The sequence below is a fragment of the Falco rusticolus genome, chromosome 6 (assembly GCF_015220075.1).
Source record: "Falco rusticolus isolate bFalRus1 chromosome 6, bFalRus1.pri, whole genome shotgun sequence".
NCBI classification, from domain to species: domain Eukaryota; kingdom Metazoa; phylum Chordata; class Aves; order Falconiformes; family Falconidae; genus Falco; species Falco rusticolus.
The window spans coordinates 36,842,351-36,858,123 of record NC_051192.1 but is presented as its reverse complement, the minus strand read 5'-3'; the positions used below and the strand labels follow the sequence as shown (position 1 = coordinate 36,858,123).

At 39.4% G+C, this 15,773-nt stretch overlaps 1 protein-coding gene across 10 annotated transcripts in view; it reads right to left on the bottom strand.

Annotated features, from left to right (window-relative positions):
* Positions 1 to 15,773, bottom strand: part of EYA4 (EYA transcriptional coactivator and phosphatase 4) — a 158,260-nt gene that overhangs the window by 60,530 nt on the left and 81,957 nt on the right. The gene's annotated exons all lie outside the window — the stretch shown is intronic.

The window sequence follows — 15,773 nt, the reverse complement described above, 5'->3', positions numbered from 1 at the left end:
TTGTCTTCATTAAATCTATGCTTCCCTCTTTCCCCACCGCATGAGTGAATGCAAAAGGCCATAGCTTTTGTTTATCTAGCATACAGTTATTCCTATAGTAATAGGCAGATATCGTTTTACTGAGACGGATATACGGCTTTCTTCCTCATGGGGCTAGTGTGAAAATATGACTAAATACTGTGAAAAATAATTGCTTACAAATTCAAGTTTATCCTTGCTGTAAAAGAAAAACTGACACTTTCTTTTCCTGCCTGAGGAATAAAACTGAAGTGAAAAGGTTAGGTTTGCTCTGGTGATGACTAAACACAGCAATGAACTTAGAAGGCTTGGATTGTTGTGCTGTATAATTGCTGAAAACTATTATTTGCTTAAAAGTCAGTAACTGTATGGTTTCCCTATTTTCTGATTGACTGAGACATTTTATTTCAGTTTAATGTCATTTAATGTGGTTTCCAGAAAACCACAGAACACTGTCTATTCTAGTGCAGTTCAGTTGGCTACAAACCCCTATTACATTGTTTTCTCACTGCTTTCTGACTTTTATTGGGAATGAACGTCATTTCCCTGACATGATTAAAAGACAATGCATAATTAATTTGGATTTCCACACTTGTGGATAAAACAGAATAATTTCTAGGAGCCATCACTGGATTCTCCTGTTGGACATGCAGTCCATTGGTCCAAAGCCAACAAGTATTAAAATTAATAGATAAAAATCAAGACAAATTGGGGTTGGGAGGGAAACATATTAAATTATTTACCTCAGCATAAACTTTCAGCTCATCCTCTCTATGCTCAGGAGATTTCTTCAGTTACAAAACACAGGCCTACACTAGCGAAAGGGGCAGGCTGTCACTGAGAAGGTAGATAATGAGAGCCTTTTTCTCCATACGGATGCCCTTCCACCTCACCTCCCCACCTTGCAGTTTGGGATTGGTTTGATTTGACAAAGGCAAATTATAATTTTATATGGGAAACTACTACATTGTGATGTAATAAACTGATGTATGCACAAAAAGCAAAGCTACGCAGAGCGATATCTTCTGGCCGGCTGGATTCCAGCCCTTGAGATCTCTTTTCTGGGCTATGCAAATATGACAGCCATAGGTTTGTTGTGATACAATTTTAGCTCAGGGTCTATGCTGCAGGCACTGGAGGAAGTATCTGGAATGAGTTAATGTTGTGTCTGAACAGATATTTCCCATCTTGTCAAAGAAAAAGGCAGCGGGTTGGAGAAAACCACTCCAGAACCCACACAGAGAACATCTAAACTAATAAGCAGCGTGGACCAGGGACTGATGGAACAGCAGAGAGAATGGTAAGGAGCTCCTTTCTCTTAGTGCACATACAAGGCTGGCCCTTCCTGAACCTGGGCTGTACCGGAGTGTGCCCGGGCACCAGTTAGCCCACAGCAGACCCCTGCCCAGCACAACCCCAGCAGCAGTCACGATCCTGTGCCACAGCTCGGGCTCAGGCAGGGGCACGTTTCACAGGCTGCCACGACCCTGGCCACGCAGCCCACAGCCCACAGGCTGCATTATGTGGTTCCTAGTCCTGGTGTGAACAGAAAACGTGTGAAGGTACCACAGGAGGTTAAACTCACATTTCGCCTGGTACTTAAGAAAAGGTGACTAAAGTAGGCTTGAGGTCATTATGTGAGCATTTAAATAGATCAAAAGCGATAATGACACTGCGGTTCCACAGTGACCTGTCAGGTATCCAACTTACATGAAATACAGACTACTGGCTTACAGATACTTAAGACCTAAATGCAAGTCTTTGGATCACAAGGCCACATTTTCAAAGAGCAGTTCACCCAACAGCTCCCATTTCCATTTCTGATCACTTCCAGATGTGATCGGCACTTGCAGATTCTGTGGTTCTTACAGCACGATGAGCTATGTCATGAACAAATAACAAACACTTCTGTGGAGATGGCTGCAATGCAAGCAGCAGGCCCGTGGCCTTCCCTCCTGTGCCATGTCTGCAGCACAACTGCTTGGAGTCCCATCTGAAAAACCTGATAGGAATTTCTGAGTCCTTTCTGCATCTCTGACAGCTGACCTGGTCAGTGGTAAGGAACAGCTAACAAACCCAATGGCTGGAGAATCTCACCAAGTGTGTCTTTGTTTTCTTTAAGTCTAATTTGAGCCACAAAGACTGTCTCTCATATATACAGAGAAACATGGGAGATAATCAGCTCTTTCAATTACTAGCATGTTGCTACTCTGTCCTTTGTAAGACACAGCCTTCAAAGCCACATGGCTTACTGCACAGAATTTCAAAACATCTCACAGAAAACACAAGACTGTTCCTTATGGCATGACAGCCTGATTTTAAGTGCAATAAGGAGAGGAGTTTTGAAAGGGCTGTTTGAGGCCCTGATTTCCTATGGGCAATTAATAGGGGATGCTCTAGCACCTTCACTCTTTAATGAGAGGAAATGTCCTCTTCCATACCACATGTTAATGGCAGATTGAGATGGAGGGGAGCATCAAAGTACGAAAGGTCCTCCAAATCCCTGGTACTCATCCATGCAAGAGAAAGAGGATTTTCTAGGCATAACTTCATCACTATCTTATCTTCTAACTACCTTTTGCAGAGGAAAAGGGATATAATTCCCCATATCCTTTCCTAGGGGGCTGGACAGTATCCGAAACTTGCTTTTGTGATGGGGGAGCTTTTCTGTTTAGATCTGAAGTATCTGTCAAGTACCCCTCGTTCTGGGCTTGTCTGTGCAGTAGATGGTGGTACATCCTTCCTTCCCTTGACCTGCCACATAAATGCAACCACCAATGAAGATGGGACAGCTGTGATGCCTGGATCCAGATACTGGTGCCTGATACATATCTACATTATAATCGCAATATAGTAATAACATTATTAATTGCAATATAATAATGTCAACTTTATTGATGTAAAATAATATTTAAGCAAACTGAAAATTGGGAAATCAAGGATGAAAGGCTGGGAATTTTGCTTCATTGGAGCCTGGACTGCATGATCTAAGTATGAACTCATATTTTCATAACAAGAGAGCAGGAGTGGGTTGTGTCTGACTTACCCTGAATTGGAATGTCTGTTAAATTTCAAACTAGTTATTGAAACCTAGTTCTTCTTCATCAGGGATTTCCCACTGGAAAATAAGCTCTTTCAGGTGTGTTCTATTAGAGTGACCATACCTCATTTTAACAAAATTTCTTTAGCCACCAGTACAGGGGCCTGCAAGACCTTCATCTATCTCCAGAAAGGATGACTTAGGATGACAGACTGGGCAGAATACAGGAGTTGCCAAAACCTTGTAGTTTTCATGTCCCATTCAAACTTCGTGTTTTAATGCAAACATTCTGAGTCTTCTCTAGTTTTGGGGGTGGGTTTTTTGGTACATATAAAACATGGAGAATTATTGGCAAGCAGTCTTAACATGGGAAACATTAACGCATCTCACTTTTAACAGTGAAGTTCCCTTTAAAAGTTAAACCTGATCTGAACCTTGGCTCCCAAGAAAAATATTCTGCAGTTTACCTCATGTGGAGCACATTATGTTTGGCTCCAAAACAGTTTGTGTCAAAAGCAATTATTTCTCTTCTCTAATCGCAGTCACAACAATGAGCTAGGTTTAGAATATAAAATAAATATATACAACTTTCTGAGAGCCTGATGCTTTAACTGCTTCAGCATCTGATTACTTCTGTAAGATGTAGCTGGGAAAAGCCATTCTGGATGGCAAAGATACATGTTGCACACATCCCTTTCCATTTTGTCCAAGAGACCTTATTACCTGTACACCTGAAAGAACAGGGAGATTATTACATTTACTTTCAATAACTAATTACATTCAAAACAATTTCTGTTATTCCGAGCAAGAGACTGAATGATACCCTGATAAATGTACTCATGCTGGCTGCCCTTTACAATTGATATCAAATGATTACGTTTCATTTTACTTCACTGTTTGATTTCCCCAAGTAATTTTATAATTCGAGACTTAAAGCATATGCACAGCTTTTATGTACCTTTTTAATTTGGGGTGAAGTAGGTGATTTTTCTAAGAGTCAATAAATACATGTTGCTGAGGACTCTGGGGCACAATCTCCCCCGAATTATCCCCCTGAGCCACAGGAAGGGGCAGGTACCAGCCACAAATCTGTAACATCTCCAGTTCCAGCTCAGCCTGCATCCCAGCACCCCAGCTGGGGTCGGGGATACCTGCTGGCCAGGCAGAGGCATGGGAGTGGGGCAAGGGCAGAGCCACAGCTCCAGCCCCTCACTGCCTGTGCACACACACAGCCTGTCCAGTGGGAACTGTCCTTTATACCTCCCTCTCCTAAAAGCCCAGCTTAGACCAAATGGTTTGACCTTGCTATGACTTCTGACATACCGCCTAGCCTTTAAAAATCATTAGATATTTTATTAGATATCCAATTCTGTTCAAGTCCTGAGGAAAAAAAGCAGGGTAGGAGGAAACAAACCCTGCAGTGGTGTTGGTTTTTAAGTTCACACACATGTATACTGCAGATGTAAGGCTATAACTTGACTGCATTTAGCAAAGGTGCCCCGGTGGTTAAGAACCCGGTTTGTGAGACAGGACATTAGGGTAGGAGATGTTAATAATAACAATTGCTTTTTGTAATTCAATTATTTTCGTTTCTCAGCAGATTTTAAAATATTACTGTTGTGAAATGTGGTGTAATAACGAAACGCTAAGGGGAATGAATATGTTTCTCTGGTACTATTTTGAGAAAGTTATGAAAAGCACTGCATCTTTGAGAGCACAGGGGTTTTTTTCTATTTAATTTAATCTACATAATTAGAAGGAAAATAAGACATAAGCCTGAAATAACATAGAAATAAAACATGATCTTATGTCTAGTCAACTGCCAATTCTACACTGTGTAAGTATACACTTAAAAATTAAATTGACAGAGGTTCAGTTGTAAATTGAAACAGAAATACAATGAAATTCACCAAAAAGGATGCGCTCCCTCTCTGTCCTCTTCTGTGCTCGCACCACACAACAAATAATTCTGCTAAAAAGTTGATCTGTGGAATTGCTTTATTTAATTTGGGTGCTGCATATGCCTTTCTCCACAAATCTGCCAAACATACCTTCCCACAGACTTGCTGGTTCAGTCCTGGGCCTCTCTTAAATGGCAGATGAGAATCCCCTATGAATTAGACTGAGACCATCATACTCATTTTCACATTTAACCAAATCCAGATTTGAACTTAGGTTTTCAAAGGTGGACAGCTAGGGGAAGACAAGGATATTTCATGCTTCAAGGGGAGGTAAAGTTACCTCCACTCTACAAATGACATAAAGTAACTCCCAAAGAAATTTTACAATAATACGGACTCAGATCATAGTAAATTATATCACTTGGCAGCTAAACTGGAGAATTAAGTCCAGAATTGCCAACAAAGCTCAAGGCACACATTTGGATATATGGAAAGTTTTGTGATTTCTAACAGAAAGGAGCCTGGACAGGCATCTTAGGAGACCCATAAAGAACCTTATCAGCTGGAAAGGAGTGTGTAAATTCTGAGGATCAGATGAAAGTTTTTTGCCTTTTTTTTTTTTTTTCTTCTTTTAAATAAAAGCATTCAGAAGAAGAAGATAGAACAGACAGACCATCTGCAGTGTAACCACATAAAAGACCCCTGGGCAAATCCAAACCCATTAGCAGAAGTGCTTGACAAATCTGCCAAAGAGCCAGATGCTGCTTATGGAGGAGTCTCTTTTTCTACTTGTCATCTGGATCCTCTGACTTCTGTTCCCAGAGGAGGACAATGATGGCTGCTGCTCAGACTAAGCTGTGTGTGGAGAGAGCTGAGACAGAGAGTCACTCTCTGATGAGGCTACCCTAACACAGAGAGGAGACCAAGTCCGAAGTATTAAAACAGCTTTAATGCACATGTGTGTAATGTGTGGAAGATGTAGCTGTTAGAAAAGAGAAAGCAAACTCGCAATTAGTTTATTTGTATGTGGTCTCTTTCTATATGGATTTTTTTGGTTAATTCTGTTTTTGTTTCCTATGTTATTTTTTTTCTAAGGACTGTTCATGATCTAGCAGGATGGCAAAGAGGTGATTTTTGGCATGTTAAATACTAGCACAGCATACTAACTGCATGGTGTTAGTTAAATGCTTACTAAGTACATTGACTGATGATATTTAAGATGTGTCTGAACCGGTTGCGAAATATCTAGCCAAGAACATACACTTAAAAAATATCTGAGAAAAAAAGTGATTAATTTAAAAAGTAACCTGTACTAATTTCAGAATAGGGGATTTGGATCTAAATGACCATTTTTTCTAATGGCTGCATTCTTCTAGGAATCTATTCAATGGGATCTGAAGTGCAAAGTAGGTGGAACAAAATACTTTTACTATTCAGACTCAGCAATGGTAAAATATATTTGGAGTATCCAAGAGGTCAAAGAAGCTGGAACAGAGTCTGAATTAGTTCTCCTGTGTACTGCTGCAATGTGATATGATGGAGCAAAAAATAGACCAAGGGAGAAAGAAAGAAACAGAACTCCTCATTGTGATTACATGTGCTGCATTTGGAGAACAAACACTGTCATTTTATGGCTCAAAATCCAGTTCAGTTTTAGGGTAAGGCTCTAAGAAACTACTGGATTAAGTAAAAACTTGCGGGTATAATCTTAGGTTATCTTCTTTTATGCAAAAATAGTATTTACCCTATCCCAAGACATTCCTGAAGGTTCAAAAATACTAAATTCTGATTGCTACATTAATTAATATAGAAATAGATGCACTTCTTTTCCCTCTCTTTGAAATTCAGGAAGACTGGGTGTACCAAAAAGTATCATGACTTAGCAGATCAACAGATTCAGTATAAACTAGTCTAAATGGGGGTAGGTATGTAGGGAGGAAGAACAGAGAGGGAAAGGGAAGTATAACAAATGCTCGTCCTTTAAAGGTCAATCACTTAGACCTTGTCCACCTGCTTTGCAAAGCAGCAATATACTCACACAGCAATTAATGTCAGCCAGCCCAGTGACTGCCAGGCTGACATCTTGGAACTGCTGGCAATCCAAAGGCACTTCACAGCGAGTTAACAAACACTGGCTAGTCTATAATGCAGCATGAGGAACGGACGTAAAAGTGAACTCAAATACTATCTGTCTATGCAAGTGGTTATAGCTCAAGCTGTATGTTGGGCTACCAGTGCCCACACCATGAGCTGTGACGTAAACCGTGTCACAGGCAGGTGGGGAGGACCCTGGCCCATTCACCCACACTGGTATCTGTTGTGTCCAAAACAGATGAGCAAAAAACACATGCATGTGAAGCCCCTGGGATGGCTTTGGTCCTGCTGCCTCCATACACCTGTAGCTCCAGCTAGAGAAAGTGGATGGGGGAATGTGACAACAGCCTTGCAAATGGACTCAAAATTACATTTAACTGCTGCAATCAGCATATATGTTACATTGTGCCATCTTTTTATTTGGTAGTAAAGGCAGAAGAACATACATTGTTATCTTTTCCACCTGGTGTAAAAACACCTGCTGTGGTTGGCCAAGTTATGCTGTGCAACAGCACCCACATACAAAAGTAAGTGATGATAAAGGGAATGGAAGATACGGATGGAAGAACTGCACTGTGCGCTGCTGTACCTGTGCTCCTAACAAGTTGTTCTGCAATGCTGACTAATGGATTACATGGACTATTTCAATGTGCTTTCAAGAATCTTTGATTACAATATTCATGTTAAATTGTCTGTGTACATTTTTGCATATAGGTTGCCATTACTAGTTGAAAGTCATTACTATGAGCGAGTTGGTTTTAGTGTGCTGCTTATATATGAAATTTTGGAAATTTTTGGTGTGTTCTTTTCAGTTCTTCAGTAGTCCCTTTTCAGTTGTTGGGGGGGTTTCTTAGTACTGAACTGCCATTAATGCTTACTATTGAGTCCAGACCTTCATTTTTGCAAGCTTTTGCCAGACCTTATAAAGAGCGCTATCATGTATTTAGGTTGAAGAGCACTCACCATCGCACTGCCTATGATGGCAGAATATACGTAACAGTAGTTCAACATGTGTGAGGGTGGCTTCATGGCTAGGGCATGCCAAATAACTTGCACTCTTGAGCAAGCTCAAAAGTCACAAGGCACTTTGGAGGTCACAATTATATCAAAACTATTGATCATACAAATATATGGGGTGGTTCCAGTCCTCCTCACAACTAACCACAAACATTCATGCAAGAAAACTTCCTTTGTCTGAAGAAGGACATGTGGAAAAAAGAATGATGAGAAGAGTTTAAAACAGAGATGGGTACGCAGCAATATCCTGGGAGTCACCACCTTTGTTCATACAACAGTAATGGTAAGCTAACAATTACTCAAGATGATGGAAAATTTTCACACAGATCAGTTTGGGATAGCAAAAGGGACTAGACTTATGTGTGCTGGTTACAGGACACCCTGGTTCAAATCCCCACTCCAAGAAATATCTAATACTGTACCAAGTGGAATGGCTTTCATAACAGCCTAATGTTTAGGGCATTTACTCGAGATATTTAAGACATAAGGCTATATACAGTGAATAAATATATAAAATATCAACTACTTGTAAATGCGTATCTTTTTGTACCTGTTGAGTGAAAACTAGGAAAACATAAGCAGTAAAGAAATATTTTAAGAGTAGGTGGTTCAAGCCATTATTCAACAGGATTTTAACTGTTTTCAAAATACACCTTAACAAAGAGGAATGATAGCACTGTTCTAAGGGGACAGCAAACAAAAAAAAAAACAACCTTTAAATTTATATCAGTAAATTCCAGCATGCACTTGCACAGTATTTTGTATTACCTACATTATCTCATAAGTAGGACATATTTCTACCAACAGATGACAATAAACTCAGAACTGCTAGAATAGCATGTTTCGTCCTTTCTCAGAGACTCAGAGACCTTTAACTGATTTCCAGATGTATTTGATTTTTTCTGTTTGGTTGATTCTTGTATTCCAGTAGCACAAATCCATACTAGAAAGTTCTTATATGTCATAGTATGTGATGTTGGACAAAAAGACTACCTGCACCTATGGGTAACTCCAGAATCTCCAAATTACTTCTACTAACATTTCTGTAAAAATTGTTTATCTTTTTTTTTTTTTTTTAAGGTGATATAAATTTCCCCAAAGCGTTCAAAACTTCTTGAGTTTTGTTGCTTTCGTTTACTCCAAAGTCTCACCCACCATTGATTCAGGTTAATGGAAGTCATAACACTGACATGATCTGGCTTGGCATCACACAGAGAAACTATTACTAATACAACAGAAAATATTTTATGACCACTTTTAACAAAAAAACAGGAATTCGTAACAGACCTGAAATATAAAAAATACATTAATTTTATTGTTTAAGCCACAGGGATCTGTTAATATAAACCGTTAAAACACTTCCCTGTGATGTCATCAGTTACCATGTGTTTGCACTCTAAATAGATTATTGTAATTTCTGTAAATATATCACACATATTTTTAGAACTCTTTGAGGCTTGATCCAGAGCCAACAAAAACTGACAGGCAGACAGTGACCAGCTTCAATAGGCCTCGGGTAATCAGAAGACTGAATTTCTAAAGTTAACGGATGAGAACATCCGTGTACAGCAGGCAGAGAGATACCACACAGACTGCTCTAAAAATAGGAAAGACTGTGCTGCCTGAAAACTACATGCCTGACAACACAACGTACGTAGCAAGGCAACATACTCCTTTGTAGCAACTGTCGTGCAATTGTCGTGGATGGTGTATGTCATTCAGTTACACGTATCTGCATAGTCATCTTATGAACTATGTTATTTTGATTGACTCCAACTGCTTAAGTGGCCTGCAGACTAAATACGGGCACCCAATCTTTAATAAGTAACAGATTTGTATAAAACATTCTCTCAACTGCAAGCTAAATCTGCATGTCCCAGAATGTAGCCTTTATGAGAAATCTTATTCCACAACGCAGTTATTTTAAAATTGGAAAATTGTGATACCTTTTTTGCCAGCCACTGTCTTGACTGAGAAGTCTGGGCTTGATCCTGCCAAACGTTTCTCTTAGGTGAAGTGTTTATGACTACAGTGGCCTCACTGACACGAATGCTATATTCTGACAGACATATACTATCCCTCCTTGTTGACTGGACTTTTTCTTCTAGTTCCCAAAATTACTTGTGGCAATCTTTCAATTTCAACTTTATTTATTCTGTCTTTTCATAGCAAATTTGTGTTGCTCTCTCTGTTCCTCTTCCCCAAACCCAAGAAATACTAGCAGCTAGTCACAGTGTGTTTTTTCCTGGCTAAAGAATACTCTTATTTTTATATGTACTCCCTTCTGGAACTGAACAGTTTTGCAGAAAAGCAGAATCTGTAAAATCAAAATAAATGCTTTCATTGCCTTTGTTCATATTGTGTATCTAGCTGGTCTTCTTGTAATAAATCAGCAGTACAACAGGTGATTGCTGGTGGGAGTCTGCATGGTTGCTCAGAAGAAGAGGGATACAGTAAGCTGCCTTCCCGGTCAATAGAAAGATCAGATAAATGGCATCTCAGAAGTGCCTACCTCACACATCTACTTCAGGGTGAGATGAATCTCACCTTCAAAGTCTAAATCAAACAGAATTCTCTCTATCTCATTTCCTCAAGTGAAGCCCATTTATCAGATTACTATGATCTACAGATTATTCAGCATGAGATACAGTGGAGCTACACTATCCCTGACTCAGAAAAGCACTTAAATTACCCTCTAGCCAAGGTAAGTTACATATGGTTGACAGACAACAAACCCTTACCTTCTAAAAAACTTTTAAGACATGAATGAGAAAAAAATGAGGGAAAGTAACGTGGCTAAACAACACATACGTAAACCCGGTAGTTTGAGCTTGCCCATTTTTACTGTGCAACCAATTCTATTTATTTTTTCTATTATAATTGCTGAAACTTTAAATTTTATTGATGGCTTTTCCTGCTTGGCAGCTCAATTGTAAAGCTCCTCTTCACCATGTAACAATAAACATTTGTTCATCTCCTGAACTGCAAATGAATGGGATGGTACTGCTGGTCTCACTCTCCTAGGAACTGGTATGCAAAGGGTCAGCTGTGATCAGTCATGGGAAAAGCATGACAGCTTCATCACAGAATCTGTCAGATGCCTGTAAAGTTTGGATTTGTGTTCAGGAGTTACAATGTTAGATCTGGTAAACATGTACAATTACATGGTATTAAAATAAAGCCAATACCTGACAGAAAGAATCAATCATCATCCTGAGATAAGACTGTGAAGGTCTTGTTGAGGAAATTAGTCAGTGAAAAAGAGATCTCATTTGTATTTTACACAGTCCAAACTGCTGAGAATGAAACACTTTTGATTATGTGGTTGTCTGGAATAAGATGTAGAATATACATGTTATTTTCCATTTAATTTTTGTTAAATATATGGATGGCCACGGAAGCACTGTTCAGTAATGCACCCATGCAGTATTAATGTAGCTCAGATACAGTAAGTATAGTAAACATCGTATTCACAACACCGCCCTCAAATTACAGAGGAAACAAACCTTGGTCCAGTGAATTGAATGTGAAAACTGTGGTAGCTCTCACTGACATTCAATACTACCTATTTACTTGCAAATGCATTAATGACAGCAGTTGTCTCTGGACACGTACATGCACCCTATATCCTGACCAATGAAAAACCATGAGCCGGTATCAAAATGAGACCACCGAGAAAACGTGAAAGCCTATTTCTCATTCAGAAGTTTAAAGACAGACTTTTAAGATGAAGAAACAGGAACATGAATTCATATCGTTTAAATCTTACTATGTGGTACACTTTTAAGTAGTGTGGGTGTGGAAGAACAGAACAGCAATCATTTGATGAACAGCTGCAATCTATGCTAAAAGACCCACGGAAACCCACATTAAATTGAAATATTGGAGACCTTTTTTAAACACTTAAAAAAATCCCTCTGTGCTTTTTTGGACAGCCTGTGTATCTGGCAACTGTGTCCATGCATATGACTCAATATTTACCAGTGATCATCACTGGTGAATTTGTGGTTCACTAATACATAGGAATGAACTTTTTGTAGCTGGTACTAATGCAATAGCTATAATGCCTCTGATTACACTCTTCTTATAGCATCTAATAAAGTTTTAAAAGGGAGAATTTGCTTAAGAGTGGCTTCTTCTCCCCTTCTTTTGCTTTTAGAAGTTTTAAAAAAAGAAGTATATAAAGGAAAAGACAAGTCAGGATGAATGGATATAGCTTGAGATACTGGATCCACAAGTTTGTAGTAAAAATTATGCAACAAGAATGAAGGGCTTCTTACTCCACAGGGCTTAGCTTTAACTTACCATTACACAGATCTGTTGCCCTCCATTGCACTTCTGTGAATACACAAGTAATGTCTTTTTGACACCACTATGTATTTTCACAAGTTAATTTGCCAGCTAACTTTCATCCTAAGCTTACAAAACTACTTGTCAAAATGTTCAAGTTTTCCCTTTTTTTCCTCATAGATACCATCTTCACAATATAAAAATCATGTTTTAAAGAGGGAAAATATATGAACTGTATGGTCATTTTCCTTTAACCTTCCAGGAAAAAAACAAACTGTCTCAGCTGTCAGAAAAATCTCCTCATTCTTCTGCAGAGAGTAAAAAGGCATGATTTCCACCCTCCCCCCCCCCCCCCCCCCCCCCCCCCCCAATCAGTGGACTTTGAGGAAGCAGCAGAAGACCCTGCCAAATTTCCATCTGCAGGAACTTCCTCTCCCTCCCCTCATTTCTCTCCTCCCTATTTCATTCTATAGCCCAGAAAACCCAATACTTATTGTCAGACCTCAATTCCTGACGTGACTTTGGTTTTATAGTGGAATCTCTGGCAGGCCTGGTGGGAAGGGAAAGAGGATTTGGGGGTAGCAGAGATGTGTTCATCAGGCAGTCTGTTGTCTCAAGGAAAGATGCTGCCTTGGGATGTGCAGCCAAACCAAACGTGCTGTAACTGAGTGTGAGCGGAAGTCTGGGACTTGGTATTTATCATTTTACCAGACTTCAGAATTACACATATGCTAGTGTTTACCCCATTTCCACAGCAAAGTCTTGGTGTATGAGGCTGCAAGCGTGGCTTACAAGTTTTATGGCAACAAAATGCTCCCTTATTAGAATTAAAATGACTTAGACGGTTACCTGTGTCAAGAGGAAGCTGGTTAATAACTGCAAACAAATTAACTTTCATGCACTGCACCAGACTTCAGCAATTCTTGTATAACATTACCTTCAATGTAGGAACTGTTCAGCATACTCAGGACTGGTACCATTTTAAAGTAGACCCATCATATAAGAAAATGAAGAGCAATATATGTTTATAGGCTCTGAACACAGGAACTTATCTTCCTAAACTTGCTAGTGAATTTGATACAGGGCCAGTGTGCTGGAGTTGTTACCCATGCATGTTACTCCTGTGTCGGCCAGACCTGTAGTATGACAGTTGGCAAGTACCAACCATTTACTGCCTCTGTCTCACACACCAACAGCTCCAGAAAGCTGTAAGCATTTTGCATGACTAGATGGCTACCCAGACTTGCAGGGTGAATTTGATTTTTGTTACAAAATTATGAAGAAAGAATGCCACAATATTGATACCGCCATGATTAGCTATAATACCACCATTTAGGTATAATATCTAAACATTTGGGGATAAAAGGAAGTATTCACAATCAGTTGATAGGGATTTAGCAAAATAACAACTGAGAAACTTTGAAAGAATTTCTAAGTAATTTGTGAGTCAAAATTTGTGACAGCAATACTGAAGTGTCATGCATGTTTAAACCCTTTTGTGTTTACACCTCGCCTATTCACCACAACATCAATTCTTAACTACAGTTCTGTCTCCATCTGTGCAGTTTACCTCTCTGTTCAGATAACAACCATTTTCTATAAATAAATGCTGGCAAGGTTGATTTTTACTGCATGTATAGCTGGATACTTCTGGAAAGCATTTTTTGATATGCTGCATAGGTTAGTAAATTCCCTTAAAAAAATTTACAAGTCACATCTGCAGTTTGAATGTTTCTTTCTGAAAGACAAATGAAGGCCAAGCAAGACAAAGAATCTGCTGATACATGTCACTCCAAGAATTCTCCTGACAAAGTTCCCACACCCAATTTAATTATTTCCCTACTGTAAAAACACTTTCCATCTGCATGTATTGTAATAGTTTCAAATCCAAAACCAACAGACTATAAAGCTAGCTAAATAAATGAATGATATTGGCCTTAGGTCCCAAGCCAGGAGCTATTCTGTAAGGCTGTGTGTCTCCAGCATTCATTTTTATGCTGATGTTTCATTTTATGTGCAATGTTTTCACTTAAGCCTTGTTTAGAGAAGAATTACCTTGCTCCAGGCTTTACAGTTCTATGCACCACACGGTGCCCTCTAGCACTGCTCCAGCCAGCACCGACAGAGCCCCCCGCACGACCAAAGTCACATCGCGAACCGAGATCTGACCGGAAAGTCAGGCTGTATATGCAGCACTGCCCACACGCAGGCCAGCAACATGAATTCCAACTGTATCTGATAGATCCTCAAACTGAGGCTGCGGAGCTCAAAATGGAAAGCATTTGTGTTTGAAAGTACACCTTAGAAAAATGAAACTACCAGATTTAGCCTCCAGGTTGACCACTTGTAACATGGATTCCCTTTTGCACTTGGGAGAAAAAAAGTAACCTATTCTTCAGACTCGGTGTGAAGAATTTAACTACAGCTCGTAAGAAATTTCCTGATGTACATTATATTCTGGGTCCTCAAGTTTGTTGCAATATCAAACTGATGAAACTACATCAGTCTATGGACTTCATAATCATTTTTAAAGACTGGAGATGTAACAGTCTCAACTGGACAAGCAAGATGCTTAAAACTATGCATGTGCACAAGTGTTTAGCTAAGCTGGGATTCTCCATATCATCAAAGCACTTGGAAAGAGCCTGACCTTTATACTAAACTTTAATCCAACACACAGCAGATACATTTTTCATTAAGAAGTTATGGAGCAAGGACTGAAGGGCAAAACGTGCCTTCACTGAAGTCCAGGGCAAAACTGCTACTGAATTCACTGGAAGCATATTAGGACGTTGCATTTTGTATTCCCTCACATACATCCAGTTCTTACCAACCTAAATGAAAGGATGTATTAATAACTGACATGACCTAATCAAAGAAATTCAGATGGTGCACAGCACAGCTCAAGCCACAGATATTCTATCGACCTTGAATATTGCAGGTGACCCCCAGAAGATCCTGCTGTAACAGTGGCACAAAGACATAGTTAAGGATGGGACCCTGAATTATGCTTTTCTGATTTTTAATCACAATGTTAGTATGATGTCAGGTTTGTTTTGTGGCCCTCCCCTCACAATTAAAGCTTCTGAGTTTTTTGTGAATCTGAGATAGGTCTTCTAAACAGAAACCAGACAAATAGACAAAAAGCACGGCAGACCACCAAAAATTGAAGAAAATCATCCACTGTAGTTCAACAGCTTACTAATCAAGAGCAGGATGCACGCCTAATGGCACCTCTAAAACATTTGCTACTTCACCTCCTCCAAAGTAGCCACACACGTACATAAATATGGAAGTTAAATTGATTTCCTTTTCCCCATGTACATGAAATCAGAAAAGGCTGTGTTTGAGAAGGTTTTTTTTAAATAACGTATGGCCTCTTCCCAAGTTATTAATGCAGTGGCATGTTCTTC